Source organism: Rhipicephalus sanguineus, chromosome 10, assembly GCF_013339695.2.
Source record: "Rhipicephalus sanguineus isolate Rsan-2018 chromosome 10, BIME_Rsan_1.4, whole genome shotgun sequence".
Lineage (NCBI taxonomy): Eukaryota > Metazoa > Arthropoda > Arachnida > Ixodida > Ixodidae > Rhipicephalus > Rhipicephalus sanguineus.
The window spans coordinates 114,257,321-114,278,423 of NC_051185.1; positions in this window are offsets into that span (position 1 = coordinate 114,257,321).

Consider the following 21,103-nt stretch of genomic DNA (forward strand, 5'->3'; position numbering starts at 1 on the left):
TATCTAGATTGCGACAAACTTCAGTGCGAGGTTCGTCACACTTAGGTCACACTCAGGCTAGGCACTGCCTACACCAAACATTTTTTACACAGAATTTGCCGCGCTGAAACTCCTGAATTCGTATTTGAAGACATATATCACCTGCTTCTAGAATGCCCACAGCACGACGCGCCAAGACGCCGACTTACATCATCGTTAATGACGTTAGACCGCAGACCACTAAGTTTAAAGAAACTTTTGGGCCCGTGGCCAACAAGAGGTTGACAGAAGTGTGCTTTAAAAGCATTGAAAAGTTTTCTTGAACACAGCGGCATTCTTGGCCATTACTAGCGCATTATACTTTTGTTTTGTTTTAATGGCAGAGTGTATATTTATGTGCGTGTTGACTATTTTTGTCTTGCTTATGTTATGCAACGGTTGCTCTTAATTTTTTTTACCATCACCGTGTGTACACGTATATGTGATTGTTGAATATGTCGTTTTGAATGTTATGTTATGTCTTGATTGTTACGCTAAGTTTTATATTGTATGTACTGTGGGTTAATTGTTCTGTACTTGACACTATGCTTCATGTTTATGGACCCTATGTGCTTAATTAATTGTTATGTTAATTGTTAATTGTTACGTACTTGACCCTCTGTACTTTATGTTTATGGACCCAATGTACTTTATGTTATGGAGCCTATGTACTCCAAGAACTAAGGAGTAGCCGGCGTCTTACTTGTGCGCCAACATCTCTTTACATAATGTGAATAAAAAAAAATCACGCCATCTCCCGCTATGGGGACCATGAGGCGATGCAAAGAAGCGTTTCGGCATGTCGAGCCCGCGTTTCAGAGGGGGAGTGGGGAGGGAGAGGAGAAGTGCGAGGGATGCGAGAGGACGGAGTGGAGAGAGAGAGTGGAGAGGGGGAGGGGACATGGGGAAAGGGAGTGGAGATGAGGTGTGTGGAGAGGGTTTGCGCATGCGCAGTAAGGGTGGTCACGCCGCACACCACCGGTTTGAACTCCGCCATAATATGCTTCGCAACTAAGAAGTCACACTGAAGGAAATTTCCTAGGTACTAAGATTTGGGTGCATTGTGACGAACTCCAGTGTAAAGTTCGTCACAATGTGGCGGCGTCTCTGCTACGTATTGACAATGCTTGTGTGGGAGTTAGATATAGTCATCGGCTCCCGATCGGCAGCGTTTTCTGACCATGCTCAAGAAGTGCAGCAGGTCATTGCTACAACTTTAGCGCACACTTGAGAGAAAAGGGACGAAAAACTACGAAACACACAAGCGTTTTGAGCATCACGGACACAGGGCGACGCCAAAGCAACAATAAAGGGTACACTCTAAAAAAAGAGTCCTTTGGCTCTTTTTGGACAGTCCTGACTTGCCACGTATATGATTCTCTTAAAAGAGGCACGTGGACTCTCTTCGGGGGTCATTGTACTCTCTTCGGAGAGTCGCGTGACCCACAAGAGAGTTAACGTGCCGCTTTAAAGAGAGTCACATACGCGGCAAGTCAGGACTACCCTAAAGACGTCACACATACTCCTTTTTTTTCTTAGGGTGTAGAAGAGAGCAGGGCGCCTCCAGCTGGCAACACTGGCATTTGTACTAGCAACATAGAGTAACATAGTAAAGATAAAGAGCGGACACTCTCATTGAGCCGTGCGGCCCACATGACTGCTACTGTTCGTAGCGGCCGGCGTGGATCGTGCACCAAGTTTCTTTTCCGGTCGGCCCAGTGTGCCACAATGGTATCACTTTTGGTTTCAACGTTTTTTTAAGTCAATTTCGGTTGTTTTCTTTGTTTTTATTCGTGAAATTGTATTCGTTAACCGTTTTATAGAGGCAATATAGGCTGCAGGCATGCCTATCGCAAACAGGTGTAGCTTTTGGGAGTTTTTGCCTGAAAAAAAAGTAAGAAAGAAAGGAACAAAAAGGCCGGCACATTCTATAAAAGTATCGTGTTTATTCAGATAGTGGTGCCTAAAAGATAATACAGATCAGCTAAACAGATGTCTGAACTAATGCGTTAGCTCACTATAAGCACTTTCAGGAATTCATAAATAACGGTACTATTCATAGAAAATAAATTGTAATTACTTTATTGAAAACCATTGCTCTCTACAAAATGAAATAGCACTCTCACATTGTGCAGGCTGTAAAAAAAGTACACAGTACCCGTAAGCACATAAATGAACCAGGTGACAGAAAACAGAATAAAGGATTATATAGCACAATTGCGCGATGTCGGATTCATTGTCAACACGAACATCTCGATATATGAGTAAACATTACCGAATAGTTTACAAAGTTTCTCATAATGTAAATAGTATTGACATAACAATAACCGGGAACAATGAAATAAGCAGGAAAGAAATCATTACTATCAAAAGACACTCTATGAGTATTGTTCTTAAACGCAATGTTGCCCTGATTGTCCACAACAGATAGGGCACAGTGATTTTTAATGGCGTAGGCTTCGTCGGGCACAAAATAGACTCCTGCTGCTTGACCACAGCTCCGCTATAGCTTCTTGACTCGATGTTTCCGGCGGTTGACGTGTAATTCGGGGTGCATGTTTCCTCGGCACGGGTTGAGTGATGCATGTTCGGAGAAAGTTGACGCCGCTTGTCCTCGTTGAACGGTGGAGCGTAGTGGAGTTGTCTCACGATGGCGCTGCCAGCTTCAACGGTGGTGAACCTGCGGTATTGTGATGATAAATGTGCCTCAGTTAATTTACATAAGTATGCTCCATTCGCACGGCTTCAGCATTCTGCTTGCTAATTTCACCATTTTCAAAGTTTTCTACACCACTAGGGCGCACATCTGACCCAGAAGAACTAAAAAAAATACAGCATATCCACGGGTGAATGATGAAGAGCTTGGGCGAAACTCCTGAAGCAATCATGGTTACACCGTGAAATGTTCAGTGGTTTCGCCCAGCAGCAATCAAAGCGATACGCCGCTTTCATGATTTTTTTTTCCTTTTTTCCTTATTTTTTATTTTTTATTTGTTATTATTTCATTTATGTATGATTCTTTATTTTATTTCTTATTTTATTTTTTTTCTATCTCTATGGGACAGCGCCATCTAGTATATCGTCCCCCAACTGCAGTTTGCATGGATCTCTATGGGACAGCGCCATCTATTGAATGATACGGGAGACGCGACGGCGGGGACACGCCGCATGGAGCGACGGCCGACCAGGTGTTGCTATATGGAGCTCCGCTCCTAAAAAATAACGCGCCACCATAGAATATCGCCCATCTCCGGAAGCCAAAGAGAAAGAGCCTTCCTTGCGCAGCGCGCCCAGCCGCTGCGGAAGGAGCATTGAGGAGAGAGGGAACGAACACTGACTGCACGTTCGGTTTCCCTAGGATGAGAAGAGGAGAGGGGAGTATAGCCACTGTCACTGCTTTCAAATATTTAGAGGGTTTAGTAGGCCTGTGAGCTCTGCGCATCTCTCCCCTCACCCTCTTTGTTTGCCTACACAGCACAGAAAAAGAAATAAGAGAAGGAGGTCACGGTGTCACTCTATCGGCTGTTACGTATCCCGCCACGAAGTCACATGCGCCTGCGGCCAATGACGACATACGCCGTGACCATTGGGAGCCACTGGGCTTCAACTCGACCGAGCGACGGCAAGACGGCAAGGCCGGCTCCGTTGTGTTAGTTGTGTGAGTGGTTAGTAAGTGTGGTGCGCGGCTTTGGCTTCTGTGTCTCGTGTGGTCGTAGGCCGACGAAAAGAAAACGACTAACACGGTGGCTACTTCTGAGCTGTTTACCACCAGTTTCCATATGCTGCTTCTGTTAGAACCGTGTGGAATGCACTGTGAATCGTTGCAATGCCCACGTCCGCTTTTCTTGATGGCAGGTGTATTTGCGACTGTATGCGCGTTATCGTGGAGCAGCTGCAGCATCGTTCATTTGGAACGTTATATTCCTGCCTTCGTATGTTTGTTTTGACCGCACATGGAGGTACCTGCAGTGGTTATTTTGTGGAGAATTATGGGCCCTGCTTTGAATTTATATCGGCTTTACGTTGATTGAATCAAGCACGGTGGACGCAGAATATTAGGTGCCTTCTTAGATTTGAATGCGTGTGCTGTACCTGTTGCTTATTCGAGCGCGGAAGCCACCTTGTAAATACTTCAACGTGAACGTGCTCACGGGGGCTCATTCAGACTGGCGTTTTGGTAAAAAAAAAAAAGGGTGAGGGGTTGCAAAATACGATCGACTTGTTGATCACGGTGCGTGTTTCTTCTTGCTTCTACTTTTGCGGACGTTATGGAGATAGAATGTTCGGGGCACGTCGTATTTCCCCACTCCCGTGCTAGAATCGTAATTTTCCCATTGTTTAAGGGAGGGGTGGGCGCGGAGTGTTCTTTTGAAAGGCGCAGTGGCGGTCTGTTTTAGTGATCGAAATTTTCCGTTTACGGATGCCCCGTTCTCCCGAGTGGTATATAATGCATGTCTAATGCATGCAGACCTGGTGCTGTGGCTGTCTAATATTTGCTGTCCAGAAGGCGTGAGGAAGCTTTGCGCTCTTGCGTACAACTTCACGGAGGCGAGGGGGAGGGTGGAAGATGGTGCCGAGGAACAACCGTGCCACTCATGCCAACGTTACTTGCGTCTACGCAAGAAGAGGAAGATGTGAAGGATGCCATTTAGCTTTGTATAAGATGGGGAAGGGGGGGAGGGGGTGGTGTGTTACGGCATTGTTAGCTCTATTCTTATTAGTACAATAAGACTAGAGCTAACAATAGCGCAAACTATAATGAATTTCGATAAAGCTGATGACGCCCACATACAAACTTATTTAGCTCACGAATTCCAAGGGTTTTCGACAGTGGCTTCAGATTCCTTGACTGATGTAAATGCTGTCTGGTTGCGTTTTAAAGACATAGTGTCACACTGCGTAACAAATTTTATTCCCGTTAAAATAAAAAAGACATTGAAAAATAACCTGTAGATTACTCGTAAAGTAATACACGCAGAACGCCAACTCAAAAGATTACGAAAAGCTAACAAGGCAGCAGGTAATAACCCATTTAAGGCCGATAGGCTAACGCTTGCAGCAAAAAATTTCAAACAAAAATCGAAAGAAGCGAAACACCACTACTTCAACACTGTACTGCCGAGCTTTATAAAAAAAGATAACCCACGCAGATTCTGGAACCACTTTCGCCGAAAAACCATACTCACAACTCAACTATCATCACTTGAAAAAGCTGATAAAGCCAATAGATATAACCAATACTTTCATTCGGTCTTCACGAAAGATACTGACTTCATGCCGGACTTAGTTCCACGGACTGTTTCTACTATCGAGCCACTCGTTATCACAGACGCTGGTGTTCTTAATCTTCTTCTTGGCCTAGATACTAAAAAAGCGCGTGGCCCGGACAATATACCCAACTATTTTTTTAAAAGGTACGCACAGTGGTGCAGCAGATACATCGGCTGTATTTTCCGTAAATACCTTTCAACATCAAAACTACCCGAAGATTGGAAAATAGCTAAAACTATTCCCATCTACAAATCGAGAGACAAATCCAATGAATCAAATTTCCGACCAATATCGTTAACGAGCACGGCATGCAAACTACTCGAACATATTATTTTAAAACATTTGACACTTTTTTTTTAAAACGAAGGCAACCTGTCCCCTAACCAGCACGGTTTTCGCAGGGGTTTATCGACCATAACGCAGTTAACAGAAGTCGTACACGATCTCGCGCTAGGTTTTGACAATCATAGCCAAACGGACATAATTCTACTCGATTTTTCTAAAGCCTTTGACTGCGTTTGTCACAACAAGCTAATAACTAAACTAGAAAACATTATTGGAGACGGATAAATTCTTGCTTGGGTGCGTGGGTTTTTGTTTAATAGGTCTCAGTTTGTTATTTTCGAACATATCGCGTCAAATAGAGTACCAGTTATATCAGGAGTGCCGCAGGGTTCCGTGCTCGGACCCTCGTTATTTCTCGCGTATATCAATGATATAACTACTAATATAAACTGTAAAATAAAGTTATTCGTTGATGACTGTATCATTCATAGAGAAATTAAAAATGACCAAGATCTCTACTCGCTCAACAAATCACTTAATACTATTGCCGAATGGTGCTCAGACTGGCACATTACAATCAACGTAAAAAAATCAGCTTGCATGATGATAAGAGGAAAAGGGACCCTTCAAACTTTTGCTACACTATGAATGACACAGCTTTGGCCAGAGTATGCAGACATAAATATCTAGGTTTAACGATAACGTCAGACTTAAGGTGGGACGAGCATATTAATCACATTACTTCATCTGCCATGCAAAAATTACTTTTTCTTCGCAGATCACTTCAACTGGCACCCTTGTCAACAAAACTCCTTGCTTGCAAAACATTTGTCAGGCCGATCCTCGAATACGGAAATACCGTATGGTTTCCTCATACCCGGACTAACATAAAGAAAATAGAAGCAGTACAAGCCATACGATTCATCTACAACAAATTTAAACGTGACGCCTCGCCCACTAACCTTCTAGATATTTCTGGACTTCTTACACTAGAAGCACGAGCGAAACAGCCACGTTTAAAATTTCTTTATCAACTCCTACATAATTATTATAAAATAGACATTTCAAATTATATTTCCTACTCACAAACTCGAGCTACCAGGCACAAACATACAAACACATTAGTGCAGTACAAATGCAACAGTGATGTGTTTAAATATTCCTTTTTTCCGGTTGCCATCCGTGAATGGAATATGTTAGCGCCTCTCGTCACTAACACTGAGTCACTGTCTCAGTTTGAGTCAGACATTGAAAAAATCGTATAATATGTTCAATTTGTCAGTGGCATCATTCATGCAACAAGCATATGTACTTGTACATTGTGCATGTAGTCGTGTATGCAGCTTGTAATGTTTATCTGTCGTTTACATTTACTCGTATTTTGTTTATATATTATGTAGTGTAAATTGCATATGTATAGAGATCAAAGTTGATGTTACACTTTTTTGTTTGTTTATGTATTGCTGATTAGTCAATATGATGAGTATTCATAGTATCTGTACATAGTGCCCACCTGCTATGGTCTCAGTAGAGACTGGCTGTATTGTAAATAAATATCCCAACACTGCTCGTTAATTCTGGTGACGACTTTCATTCTTCAGTAGTGTTGCTTTCAATCAGTTTTTGTTAGTTTTCCCAACTTCGTGCTCGCTTGCACGGTCCAAAGAAATCGTCGCGTCGGGGTAATTGCTATAATGGAATTGTTATGAACGGTGGTCTGATTCAGGGTTCTTTATTATGACTAGATTTATTCCCGCCTTTTACGCTTTGTGAACACCATGGGGTGTTGGGTTATGCGCGTGAATATAATGGTAGGATTATTAGACTTTCTATGGGATTGTTACGAAGCTATTCGGTATTCAACGTGATTGACAAACTGTTGCGAACGTAGTAATCTCTCTGATAGCATTCCTGTGCATTCCTCTTATTTCATGGCCTGAGATCGCAGTACGGGACTTTATATGCTCTTTGTAGCGGCACCGTCACCTACATTAAGTTGTTTGTTATGCTCCTCATGTAGTTTTAGCAGCTTTAAGTGTAATTCCGCCGCGAACGAATGCTTTTCCATCAGTTGTCGTTCCGAAAGTGTGAGTCATGTTCAGGTTAAATGAAAGTACACTTTACCAACATCACAAACGATTATATTGTTATATCGAGATAGAACGTGATGTCGAATCCCGGTGGATTTCACAATGGAGAACGCAAGCGCGTTAGCCAAGGGTGACATTGTTTTCAGCAAGTGGAATGCCATTCATGTTTCCTTCCTTGTTTACACACACGCCTGAGTAAGTATGCGTAGCCAGTGTACAGAGAAGACTCATGAGAGAAGGTCGGGTAGCATTGACGATTTAAGGTGAGCTGATCTCCTGAACGAAAAAGCGCTGGTTAATTACTAGTACTATGCCATGTTAGGGCTAGTCATTTGGCATGGCTTCAATGAAAAGGCGCTCAAGTTATTGTAGCATGATTATCCGTCGTTAGCAGGTGGCGGTTTTCAGGAGTATTTCTTTCCGAAAAACCAGTTTTCGGAATGCTTTTTCGAATAAAACTTGTTTCCTTGGTTTGAAAGATGTCTATTGTTTGGATTTCTCGATGTGTAACAGGGACCTTGTCATGCACGCTGAAACTCTTGTGCTCAAATGCGTCAACCACATAGCACCGCGTTTGAAAATCTGCTTTTTATTACGTATCTGTGGCATACGGACAAGCTGTAAAGCCTTATTGCAATATAAGTCAATTTCATTGGCTTACCTTTTTGTTGAGTGCCTAAATATGAGTACCGCTGAAGCCGGAGAGTGTCAAGAATGGCGTCGCGGTGACGCAAATAATCCAGGTATGTTAAGGCCTAACAATGTTGCGTGCGCATGCGCCGAAGTCATGGCAGTCGCCGTTTTAAATTACGAATAACTATACCGCTCACTAAGCATTTTAAGATATTGTCACGTGGTCGTGACGTCGACGAAGACAACAGGCAGCACGTCCGAGATGAAACTGTTTATTTGGCCGAACTTGTGGCCGAGAAACTGAGAACTAGAACTACAGCAATACACGCTGTACAATGATAGCGGCGAACAGGGCGTCGTCCGTCGATCAACTGACAAGCGGTCAAGCGCGTCGGCTTTTATACAGGAGCTATGGAACTTTCCAGCAATATCGCTGGTGGCGGCGTTATCTCTCGACAAAGCTGGAACATTCGCGTGCGGCGCGCAATCTTAACAAAGCGATCTACTAAAATCGTGGACCTTCTCGAACACTGCTTCGCGGCCACCATCGAGCGTTGATAACCGTCCTTGCTGGTCAAACTCGAACACATCAAAATAAAAGAAGAAGCGGGCGTGGCATTACCCCCCTCTGAAAAAGCATCGTCCCGATGCTTGCAACAGAACATGGAAAGGAAAAAACAAGTGCATACACAAATAAATTAAAATAACAAAGGAAAAAGTAGAGTCCCCAGGTTCGCTAACGCGCAAAAAACGGCTTAAGGCGCACGACATGGACGACTTCAGGTCGTGCGCGGCGTCGCTGGGAGTTCGTAATGCCGTCCGGGATGACCTCATAGTGAAGAGCGCCGAGGCGTCGAAGCACCTTGTATGGGCCGAAGTATCGCCGAAGAAGTTTTTCACTGAGCCCACGTCGGCGTATCGGCGTCCAGACCCACACACGGTCACCGGGTTGGTACTCCATATGGCGTCGTCGAAGATTATAGTGACGGCTGTCGACCCTCTACTGGTTCTTGATGCGCAGGCGGGCGAGCTGTCGAGCTTCTTCGGCGCGTTGCAAATAGGCGGCAACGTCGAGATCGTCTTCGTCGGTGGCGGTTGGTAGCATTGCGTCGAGCGTCGTTGCCGGGCTCCTTCCGTAGACCAGCTTGTACGGCGTCATTTGCGTCGTTTCTTGCATGGCCGTGTTGTATGCGAAGGTCACATACGGAAGGATGGCATCCCACGTCTTGTGTTCAACGTCGACATACATGGCCAGCATGTCGGCGATGGTCTTGTTTAGCCGCTCGGTGAGGCCATTGGTCTGTGGGTGGTACGCTGTGGTCCGGCGGTGGCTGGTTTGGCTGTATCTCAGTATTGCCTGAGTTAGGTCAGCAGTAAACGCCGTACCTCTGTCGGTGATGAGGACCTCTGGGGCGCCATGACGCAGCAGGATGTTCTCAACGAAGAACTTCGCTACCTCAGCGGCACTGCCTCTGGGTAGGGCCCTTGTCTCGGCGTAGCGGGTGAGGTAGTCGGTAGCTACGACGATTCATTTGTTTCCGGTATTGGACGTCGGCAACGGCCCCAGTCATTTTAGGAAACTCTATGGCCCCAGTAAGTCCATCCCAATTTGCTGGAACGGCCGTCGAGGTGGCTCGATAGGCTGCAGAAGTCCGGCTGGCCTAGTCGGCGGTGTCTTGCGTCGCTGACAGTCCCGGCAGGTCTTGACGTAGCGAGTTACGTCGGCGACAAGGCGCGGCCAGTAGTACTTTTCCTGTATTCTTGCGAGCGTGCGAGAAACACCCAGGTGTCCAGACGTCGGGTCGTCATGCAGAGCCTGGAGGACCTTTGGTCGCAATGTCGAGGGCACTACGAGAAGGGAATCGGCTCGAAGCGGCGAGAAGTTCTTCTTAAGGAGAACACCGTTGCGCAAGAAAAACGACGTCAGTCCTCGCGTGAATACCTTGGGAACAACGGTGGCCCTGCCCTCGAGGTATTCCACAAGGCCCCTGAGTTCTGGGTCCGCTCGCTGTCGTTCGGTTAAGTCTTCGGCACTTATGGTTCCCAAGAAGCAGTCATCCTCCATGTCGTCCTGCGGCGGTGGGTCGACGGGGGCGCGGGACAGGCAGTCAGCGTCGGAGTGTTTTCTTCCGGACTTGTAAACGACGGTTATGTCAAATTCTTGAAGTCGTAGGCTCCACCGTGCGAGGCGACCTGAAGGGTCCTTCAAATTAGCTAGCCAACACAAGGCGTGGTGGTCGCTCACAACTTTGAAGGGCCGGCCGTAGAGGTAGGGGCGAAACTTCGATGTAGCCCAGATGATAGCCAGGCACTCCTTTTCTGTTGTGGAGTAGTTGATTTCTGCCTTTGATAGCGACCGGCTAGCATAACTGATGACCCTTTCGAATCCGTCGGTCTTTTGCACAAGGACGGCGCCGAGTCCTACGCTGCTTGCGTCGGTGTGGATTTCCGTATCGGCGTATTCGTCGAAATGCGCAAGTATGGGAGGCGTCTGCAGGCGTCGTTTCAGTTCTTGAAATGCTTGAACTTGCGACGTTTCCCACCTAAATTCGACGTCGGCCTTCGTGAGTTGCGTCAGTGGCTCGGCGATCCGTGAAAATTCCTTGACGAAACGTCTGTAATAGGCGCACAAGCCGAGAAAACGGCGTACGGCCTTCTTGTCGGTGGGCGTCGGGAAGTCAGCGATGGCAGCTGTTTTCCGCGGGTCCGGGCGAACACCATCCTTGCTGATCACGTGACCCAAGAACAAGAGCTCCTCGTACGCGAAGCGGCACTTTTCAGGCTTCAAGGTGAGTCCGGAGGTCTTGATTGCTTGAAGTACAACTTCAAGGCGCCGAAGGTGTTCGTCAAAGTTTGAGGAAAACACAACGACGTCGTCCAAGTACACGAGGCACGTCTGCCACTTCAAGCCGGCCAGTACTGTATCCATAACCCGTTGAAAAGTCGCAGGTGCCGAGCAAAGACCAAATGGCATGACCTTGAACTCGAACAGGCCGTCCGGTGTTATAAAAGCAGTCTTTTCTCGGTCTCTCTCGTCGACTTCTATTTGCCAGTAACCGGTCTTGAGGTCCATCGACGAAAAGTACTTTGCGTTGTGTAATCGATCCAGGGTGTCGTTAATCCGGGGAAGGGGATACACGTCCTTCTTCGTGACTTTACGTTTTTGCGTCGATTATCGTCGCCTGAACAGAGTCCCATCCTTCTTCTTCACTAGCACCACCGGGGATGCCCACGGACTCTTAGACGGCTGGATGATGTCGTCGCGTAGCATTTCGTCGACCTGTTTCTTCACGGCCTCGCGTTCTCGCGTCGAAACTCTGTACGGGCTCTGACGGAGTGGTCTGGCGCTTTCCTCTGTTACGATGCGATGTTTTGCCACAGGAGTCTGCCTAATTCTTGACGACGACGAAAAGCAGTCCTTGTATTGCAAGAGCAGGGTTTTGAGCTGTTCTTGTTTGTGCTTCTGAAGGCTGGGATTGATGTCGAAAGCTGGTTGCGGCGCTCTATTCGTCGGAGTAGGCTCGGGAGAATCTGTGAGGCCGAAAGCATTGCTGGCTTCTACGATTTCTTCGATGTAGGCGACCGTCGTGCCTTTGCTCACGTGCTTGTACTCGTTGCTGGAATTCGTGAGCATAATTGTTGCTTTCCCTGCCCGCAGCTCTGCTACTCCTCTTGCGACGCAAATCTTGCGGTTAATCAAGTGGCGCTGGTCGCCTTCAACAACGCCTTCGAGGTCTGCTGATTTCTGAGTGCCGACGGAAATGATGACGCTGGAGCAAAGGGGAATGGTGACCTGGTCTTCCAGCACATTCAAGGCGTGCTTTCTTGGCGGAGTGTGCGGCGGTAGTGCCTTTTCCGTGGACAGTGTTATTGACTTAGACCTCAGGTCGATGATTGCACCATGAAGGCCTAAGAAGTCCATACCAAGGATGACATCTCTCGAGCAACGCGGCAGGATTACGAAGTTCGCGGGATAAATCCGGTTGTAAATGGTGAGTCTCGCTGTGCAGATTCCCTCCGGCGTTACGAGGTGACCTCCAGCTGTCCGGATTTCGGGGCCTTCCCAGGCTGTCCTAACTTTCTTCAGCTTCGTGGCGAACGGTCCACTGATGACAGAATAGTCGGCTCCAGTGTCGACGAGGGCTGTGACGCTGTGGCCGTCGATAAGAACGTCGAGGTCGCTAGTTCGTCGTCTTGCGTTGCAGTTAGGTCGTGGCGTCGGGTCACGGCTACGTCGGTTTGTTCCGCTGCTTCCACGTTGCGTCGTCAGGTCTACTTCGGTCCGCGAGGTTTCGTCGTCAGGGGTTCGCGTCGTGTCCTGAAGCCTTCGTCGTGGCGGCGGCGTCGGCGGCGTAGAATCTTCGGTATTTCGTCGTACAGCAACCGCACCTCCATCGGTTGCTGCCCTTAGTTTTCTGGATGCGGGCTAGGTGACCGGCCCCTGGTTGGGCCAGTGTATGGTCGGCGTTGGGGAGAGGCGTAGCGGCCTGGCGGCGGCGATCGGGAAGGTCCTCGGGAGGTCCACTGCGCTCCTGCCAGATAGTCGGCGATGTCACGGGGTCGTTCACCCTGCTGTGGACGCGGCGCGTCGACGGCGAACCCACGCAGTCCCATCTGTCGATAATGGCAGCGGAGGTAGGTGTGGCCGGCTTCTCCGCAGTGGTAGCAGAGTGGACGATGGTCGGGGGCGCGCCAAACGTCGGTCTTCCTCGGCGTGTATCGCTGACCGGCTGGCGGGCGGTATGACGTCGGTGGTGGCGGCGGAACTGCTGGTGCGGCGCGGCGTCTTGACGTGGGCGAGGAGGGGGGGGGGCGTTGCGTCGGGCTGCAGCAGCATAGCTCATTGCTTGCAGTTGCGGCGGTGCCGGCTGAGGAACACCCAGTGACTGTTGGATTTCCTCGCGTACAACGTCCGCAATCGACGTCACTTCGGGCTGTGCAAAAGGTGCGAGCTTTCGCAGCTCCTCTCGCACAATCGGATCGTTTCGCGCAAGTCGTCGGAGCCGAGGGCATGAACTGCTGCGCTGTCTTGGAATGCGCGGCGATTGTACTGTCGGGTTCGCATTTCCAGCGTCTTCTCGATGGTTGTGGCTTCGGAGACAAATTCCTGGACTGTCTTGGGTGGGTTCCGCATGAGCCCAGCGAAGAGCTCCTGCTTAACTCCTCGCATGAGAAGGCGAACTTTTTTTTCTTCGGGCATGGTAGGGTCTGCGTGGCGAAACAGCGTGGTCATCTCTTCCGTGAAGAGCGCCACGTTTTCGTTCGGCATCTGCACGCGGGTCTCGAGCAGAGCCTCAGCCCTCTCTTTGCGGACGACGCTCGTGAATGTGGTGAGGAACCTGTCGCGAAAAATGTCCCACGTTGTCAGGCTTCGCTCTTGGTTCTCGAACCAGGTCCGAGCGGCGTCTTCCAAAGCGAAATAGACATGCCGTAGCTTGTCTTCGCTGGTCCAGGCATTAAAAACGGCGACTCGGTCGTAGGCTTCGAGCCAGCTTTCCAGGTCTTCGAACGACGATCCGCGGAAGGTTGGCGGCTCCTTGGGCGTCCGGAGAAGGATCGGTGCGGGCGGCACAGCGTCTGTCATCGTCGCTGTGGTCGAGGTCAGGATCTTTGCTTGCCGGGTCTTTTCAGGTAGAGGCCCGTGCTCTGGCGGTAGACCTTGTTGCCTGCGGCTTGCTCGACGATCCGGGTTTTCTTTGCCGTCGTACTCCTCGCGGCTTGGGCTTGGGTCAGCGCTTCGCGGGGGCGTCCGGATCATGGAAGAAGCAGCACCTCCACCAGATGTCACGTGGTCGTGACGTCGACGAAGACAACAGGCAGCACGTCCGAGATGAAACTGTTTATTTGGCCGAACTTGTGGCCGAGAAACTGAGAACTAGAACTACAGCAATACACGCTGTACAATGATAGCGGCGAACAGGGCGTCGTCCGTCGATCAACTGACAAGCGGTCAAGCGCGTCGGCTTTTATACAGGCGCTATGGAACTTTCCAGCAATATCGCTGGTGGCGGCGTCATCTCTCGACAAAGCTGGAACATTCGCGTGCGGCGCGCAATCTTAACAAAGCGATCTACTAAAATCGTGAAGCTTCTCGAACACTGCTTCGCGGCCAGCGTCGAGCGTTGATAACCGTCCTTGCTGGTCAAACTCGAACACATCAAAATAAAAGAAGAAGCGGGCGTGGCAATATTACCTTTAATGCATAAGGTTTTTAATGGCAGCATCGTGACCGATTGCTTGTAGTAGAGTTTTAGTTATCGCGCCACCTATAAGACGGCATGAACCCTACGTGCCTGGGCCAAGGAAGGCGGCCATTGACCACTCTTTATGTTTACTATGTTACTCTATGGCTGAACGCTCTTCCATAGTAGAAATAATATTGCTTGATATCTTCTGCATGTGTTGTAAACATACACACACATATCGCATCCCATATTGGAACCATTTACCGCTTCCCGGTAATATAGTCAGGGTTGAGCAAACATACATTGAAATTGTGTAGCGATACGATACAAGATATTCAAGCGAGAAGTGATTGAGACGCATATGCGGAATAATAGAGCAGTGATTGTATGGACGTGTTGCAAAAAAGGGGACCACGAGGCGATGCCAAGCAGCGTTTCGGCATGTCGAGCCCGCGTTTCGGAGGGGAGAGGGGGAGTGGAGAGGGAAAGTGGAGAAGGGAGGGGAGAGGGGAAGTAGAGAGGGGAAGGAGAAAGGGGAATGAATGGAGAGGAGGACTGGAGAGGAGAAAGGAGAACTGGAGAGGAGAAAGGGGAGAGGAAATGTAGGGAGAGGGTTTGCGCATGCGCAGTAAGGGTGGTCACAACGCACACCACCACCACTGGTTGAACTCCGCCATAAGATGCTTGGCATCTAAAACTGCAAGGCAGCTTTCCTGCACAGAAAAAATGGAACTCATGTCCACGAAGTGAATGATGACGAGTGGGCGAAGCTAGGCCCTGAGGTCCATAATGTCTACCTTGTGTCGCCGACTAGTATAAAGGGTTTGTGCTTGTAGGAGTGTTATATTGCTCCGTCACAATTATGATTGTTATTAGTGTACTGTTCAACCTTTTTTTGTGTCTCACATATGTTACCTGAGCGTTGCCCCATATAATGTAAGTTGAGTGACATAAAATGACATAAAGAGTCGACGACAAAACTCGGTCCTAACGTCCTGTAATGTGTACGTTCAAGTCGCCGAATAATATAAAGTGTTTGTGCTTGTAGGTGTGTTATATTTCGTTGTCATAATTATGATTATTTTTCGTCTATTTGTAAACCTTTTTTCCTTCATATACCCACATATATTTCGACTATAGCAACGGTCTTCTAACACCATGACAGCGGACAGTGAGCGTCGACGGCACAGCTGGGTCATACGGTCCATAATGTCTACGTTAAAATCGCCTAGTATAAAGGGTTTGTGCTTCTGTGTTTTATATTGTTCCGTCACAACTATGATTGATATTAGTCTATTGTTAAACCTTTTTTTAGGGGATTTTACACGGTGCTGTGCCGTGAGCACGGACGACACCACAAAACGGACAAGCTTAGACCCTAGGATGCTTCGCCCCTAAAATTCATGCACAATGGCGGTGCGTTCCGTCCTTGCTACAATGGTTACGCGCAGTTTAGCATTTCACGTGGGCATATCCGGACTAGGGGGCCGACTCGGCGCACTGAAATGATAGCGCGCGCCGCGTCTCCCTTACAGTCGAGTTATGGCTTGAAGGGAGACGCAGTAATAAAAAAAACTAAAGTCTGCTTGACATGCCGCGATTGAAGCGAAAAAAATCCCTCCGGTCGCTCCTTTCGCTCTGTTCGCAACGACCGCTAACGGCGGTTTCGTTTCACGTGGGCTGCGAGTGGTCCGCGATTTTCGCTCTGCAACTGGCGCGGCGAGCAACGTTGCTTGCTGCCGTTCTTTATAGCAGACACTGCACAATTTTTCAAACGTAATGTCAATATCTGTGGGTTTTATTATTATTAAGTTTTCATGAACTATAACGAAAAGCACTCGTGTTTTGACATTTAAGAACACTTTCCAGAATGGACTGTTGGGCGAGTTGGTAATTCATGGCCATCGTCTTCCTTGCTCAAGGTACCAAGTTAATCTTGTACATATCAATCTTTCCATCAACTTAGATACACATGATGTAAGTGATACCGGTCGATATGATGCGAGGCTCGCAGGATCCTTTCCGGGCTTAAGGACTGGCACCACCCATGCTGTCTTCCAAACAGTTGGGATCTCTCCCGTGCTCCAGACATGATTAAATATGTCCAAAAGGGCCCTTTTTCGCTCATATGGCAGATTTGTCAGCATCTGGTTGCTGATCAAATCGGGACCCACTGCACAGCGTCTTCTTAATTTGCTAAGTGCCATATCCAGCTCTCGAAAGGTGAATGGCTGATGCCCTTGCATGCAAAGCGCGGATATCTGTTCCAACAGTAAGAACTCCTAAAACTTACCAGAACAACAAAGATGCGATACGCAATCATTTCAAGGCGATCTACAAGTTTCCACACCAAGCATGTGTAATCACCGGACTTTCTCGTGAACAAGCGACGCTGTTGTACCGCATAAGAACCGGCTCCGCACACACCCCGGCGTGGTCATTCAAGACTGGGCGATACGCTTCCCCGTTTTGTGACTTCTGCGGTGACATCGGGGACACTGAACATTTTATTTGGCTTTGCCCGCAGTTTGATGTGGAAAGAGCAGCGATGATCCGCACCTTGCAAAAAGGTTGTCATAGGCACCGGACATTTGAAGACGTCATTTTTCCTGAAGGGCCCGCGGCAACGAGGAAGAGCGTGCAACGAATTTTGTTGGCTTTCCTGCGAGACACTGGGCTGTTCGGCTCTTGGTGACATACCCCTACAATTCAGGAGATGCTCAGGCGGAACAATTGCCGGCCATGCAGGCCAGGCTGACCCCGCCTGCTGCAACATCACCACCACCACCACCACCACCACCACCACCACCACCGTAATTCATGATGAATGAAAAGAGAGCGAAGAAACGTAGGACGAGACGAAGAAGGCTGAACGACAAGCGCATACTGACAACTGAAATTTATTGGAAAAAAATTCGACATATCTCACGCGTTGTGGGAATCGGGTTTATGCGAAGCAGTCGACGAGTACTTCTATGCTGTATTTTGTGGCTTTGAGGCAAGCGTTACGAGGTGGATCGACGCTTTTTGTAAGTGCATTCTTTTTTAAGTGTAGTAGCTGTGTGCACATCGTGGGCTTTACCAGGCACGCCGACAACACTGGCGTTTAAAAGGTAACTTATGGTGCGATGAAACGCCAGCCCTCACGTTAGGGTACATACGCCAGTATTATCGCAACTAAGTGGACTTTACGGTGCAATCACGTGAATATCGTATGTAACTTTCGTTAATGTACTCCTCCGGGATGGAGCAATGCTTCAATATACTCGTAGGTTGCTAAATCATAGGAACACAAATGTAAAGTTTTTAGACTGCTGTAAGAGCGGAGCCGACACTGGAACCACAGACGTTAATCTGATATGACGCCTGCATCGTGGGAGTACATATATAGTGTTTGTTGCTTTGTTGTAAAATTAGATAGCCAGCACCAGAACCACAATTGACGTTGCACCGACATTACGCCTGCATAGCCTGTTTTTCCAAACCACTTCACAGCTCTGGCGTGGTTCTGTGGTAGAATACCTGATTGCCAAGCAGAATGCTTGGGTTCGATTCCTGCAGGGATTCTAACTTTCATTCTTTCCATTCGGCGGGTGAACGCGTCCGATGTCGGTTTTTCTTAACGCTCTCGCATTTAAATTACCAATGTTTGTTCTCTCCGTTCCTGGGTAGATATAAATTGTCAATCACCTGTGGCGCATACCCGTACACCGCAGCCTGTGATGAACGGGTATGTGCCACACGTGTCTGGAGGAAAGGGTTTGACGACGTACACGACAGGATTTTCACGTTATTCATGTCATGACCCGATAGTCATATTCTTCAAATCCTCTTACCCTCCCATGCCAATTTTGGACTATACTAAGCTAAGGAAACGATCACGAGAGCACCCAGACGCAGGTGGCTAGATAGATAGATAGATAGATAGATAGATAGATAGATAGATAGATAGATAGATAGATAGATACGCAGATAGAAGCGCTCAAAGTGCAAAAGGATCGCTCAGAAATGCTTCGCATTTAAAACGACAATATATAGGAAGCGCAAAACCACATGTTCCCCACGAACAGAAAATAGCGCGTTTTCGCGCGCTATTTTCATTCATAACACATCTCCAATCTAAATTCATTTTAATGCGCGCCACAGCGGCGATCAGCAAAGCAAACACGCCGACACAATATTAACGGCTCGGCTGGCCCAGCACTATTGCAACGGGCCCCGACCAAAAAATCGCTCCGCCACTGCGAACGGAGCGAAAAATTTCCAACATGTTGGTCGCTCGCCGCTGACCGCTGCGGCGAGAGGGAACGGTACTTTTCTTGTGCTGCGAGTGAATTCGCAGCCTCAAAATCGCTGCATTTTGTGTCACGTGAAACGGCAGCCATTACATCTGTTTCCTCAATCTTCGCACCACCAATGCATCGCTGTACCAAATATTGTTGCTTGAAAATGACCTACCTGCGCCCGGTTTTTTTTTTTACTGGAGTGAAATAAATATCTTTTTGTATCTTAAAAATTTCTAGCCAAGCTTGTATGGACTAACCTATAAAGCTGGTGGCAGTCGTGTCCCGAAAAACCGACCCCCGCGGAAAAGACATGTGAAGCGCTCACGAAAACCTTCCTCACCCCAGTTGGAGCGCACCAAAGAAAACATAAATAAAAGTAAATAAACTTCCTCTCCGGTCATGAAGTTTTAACACGCGTCCCACCAGTTTGAAAGGCAGTGCTTTGACCACTAGGCCAGGCGTCCCTGCTTGCCCAATGTGAACTTCACTGAAGCATACGAACGCGTTCTACTGTAAATTCGAAACAACAATTAGGAAGCAGTACACTTCCTAAGGTCGCTTCATTCAAATATATTGTGTTGGTGGAAACATCGCAATCTGCTGGAAAACGCGCAAGGTCGATATCAGGAATTGTACATTACAGGAAAATTCCGACTTCGATAAAATAGAGCTCCTAACCGGTATATCCCCGGTCGACTGATGGTCCTTTCATTAGGCCATTTTAGAGGCTGACGAACGCTGAAAAGAACAAAAAGAGGCCGTGCCGATACAGCCGGAAACAGCCTTCCGGAGTGGGCCGCTACCTACAAAGAAAGAAAGAAGGAAGGAAAAAAGGAAGAAAGAAAATAAATAATAATAATAATAATTGTTGGGATTTTACATCCCGAAACCACGATATCATAACGAAACGTAGTGGAGAACTCCGGAAATTTCGACCAACAGGGGTCAACTTTATCTTTCTGGCACTGGCTGAAACTTTCCTGGTGAGGAAGGTGTGGCAACCATGCCATTTCTATACTGACACCATAGACTAGGGCGTTCGAACTCATCTCGGCTAGCGGGCCAAAGTCCTGAAACGTAGTCTAACGAGGCCCCTGACAGTAAAGCAAATCGGAGAGGAGGGGGGGGGGGCGGTGGCATTTGAACAAAATGCCGCCGGACGTTGGAATTTGAAGGAATGCCTTTCCCATATCTCATACATGGATCATATCCGAAGAGAATTTTATGTAGGTTTTGAGAAAGATATCCATACCGACCTGCAGGATGACTAAATTTCTGAAATTTTTGTTCTACGGTGATATCTCGAAACGCAGTGACCGCAAGGGGTGCATAAAAAAAGAAAATGCTTTAGACCAGTCCCGCCTCTGCATTTTCACCGAGCAAAGCGATATTAATCGCAATATACGAGAAATATGATGCAAATACCATTTATCGAAATCATAAAAGTTTATTCTTTGCGAAGCCATGAGCCCCTAGTGAACGGTTCGCGGGCCGCGTGTTTGAGACCCCTGCCATAGACAAATTGGAGGGAGCAATTGAGTCGTACTTCGCGTATCCCATCAATTAGGGTCATAACCTACGCAAAGAGGAAATCTGATTGTCACGCAAAACAAATCGCAGTACAAAAAATATTGGGTTTTTTTTAGCAGTGCTGTTAATTCTGTGCACATTCACACTACCATATTATACCACTCTGTGTGAGCGTACCGTGGTTTGAATACACTTAATCCGTGTGTTTTTCGATGCGTGCGGTGCCGTGATGACATTATGGGAGTGGTTAATGAAAACATTTAGTTCGGCATACGTTGCGGGCTTTACGGCGTTAGGTAAGAACGGACCGTCCCGCAGAGTGCGTACGCCCAGAAGTACTTGCGTGCGCTCTAAGCGAAACGTGAAGTCCTTAAGTACGAAACGTTTTAAAGCCCCATTTACACTGAAACGGTTTTTTTCTGGAATCTCTCAAACTGCGTCTCACAAAACCTAAGTGTTGAAAGAGTTTTTCGAATATTGTCGACAACACACTCTTCGCCAGCTTGCATAAACGTACCATTTAGGCTTGCGACTTTTCGCGAAGGCTCAGGTTAGCTTACGAAATTCCTATGGCATGATTTCATGAATGTTTTAGTTGTGTTATTCAGTTCAACTTTTTTTTGCAATGTTGGCGAATCATTCAGCAAAGCCAACCTCAAAACAAGATAGCAGTGTGTCTATTAGAGGCTTACTCATTCACATAGCACAAATGCAAAGCAGTCCATTCCACTTCCTTTCCGGATTGTTGCTGCGAAAGGCACACGCCTCCTGCCGACATGAATGTTAACTACAGCTTGATTGTGTG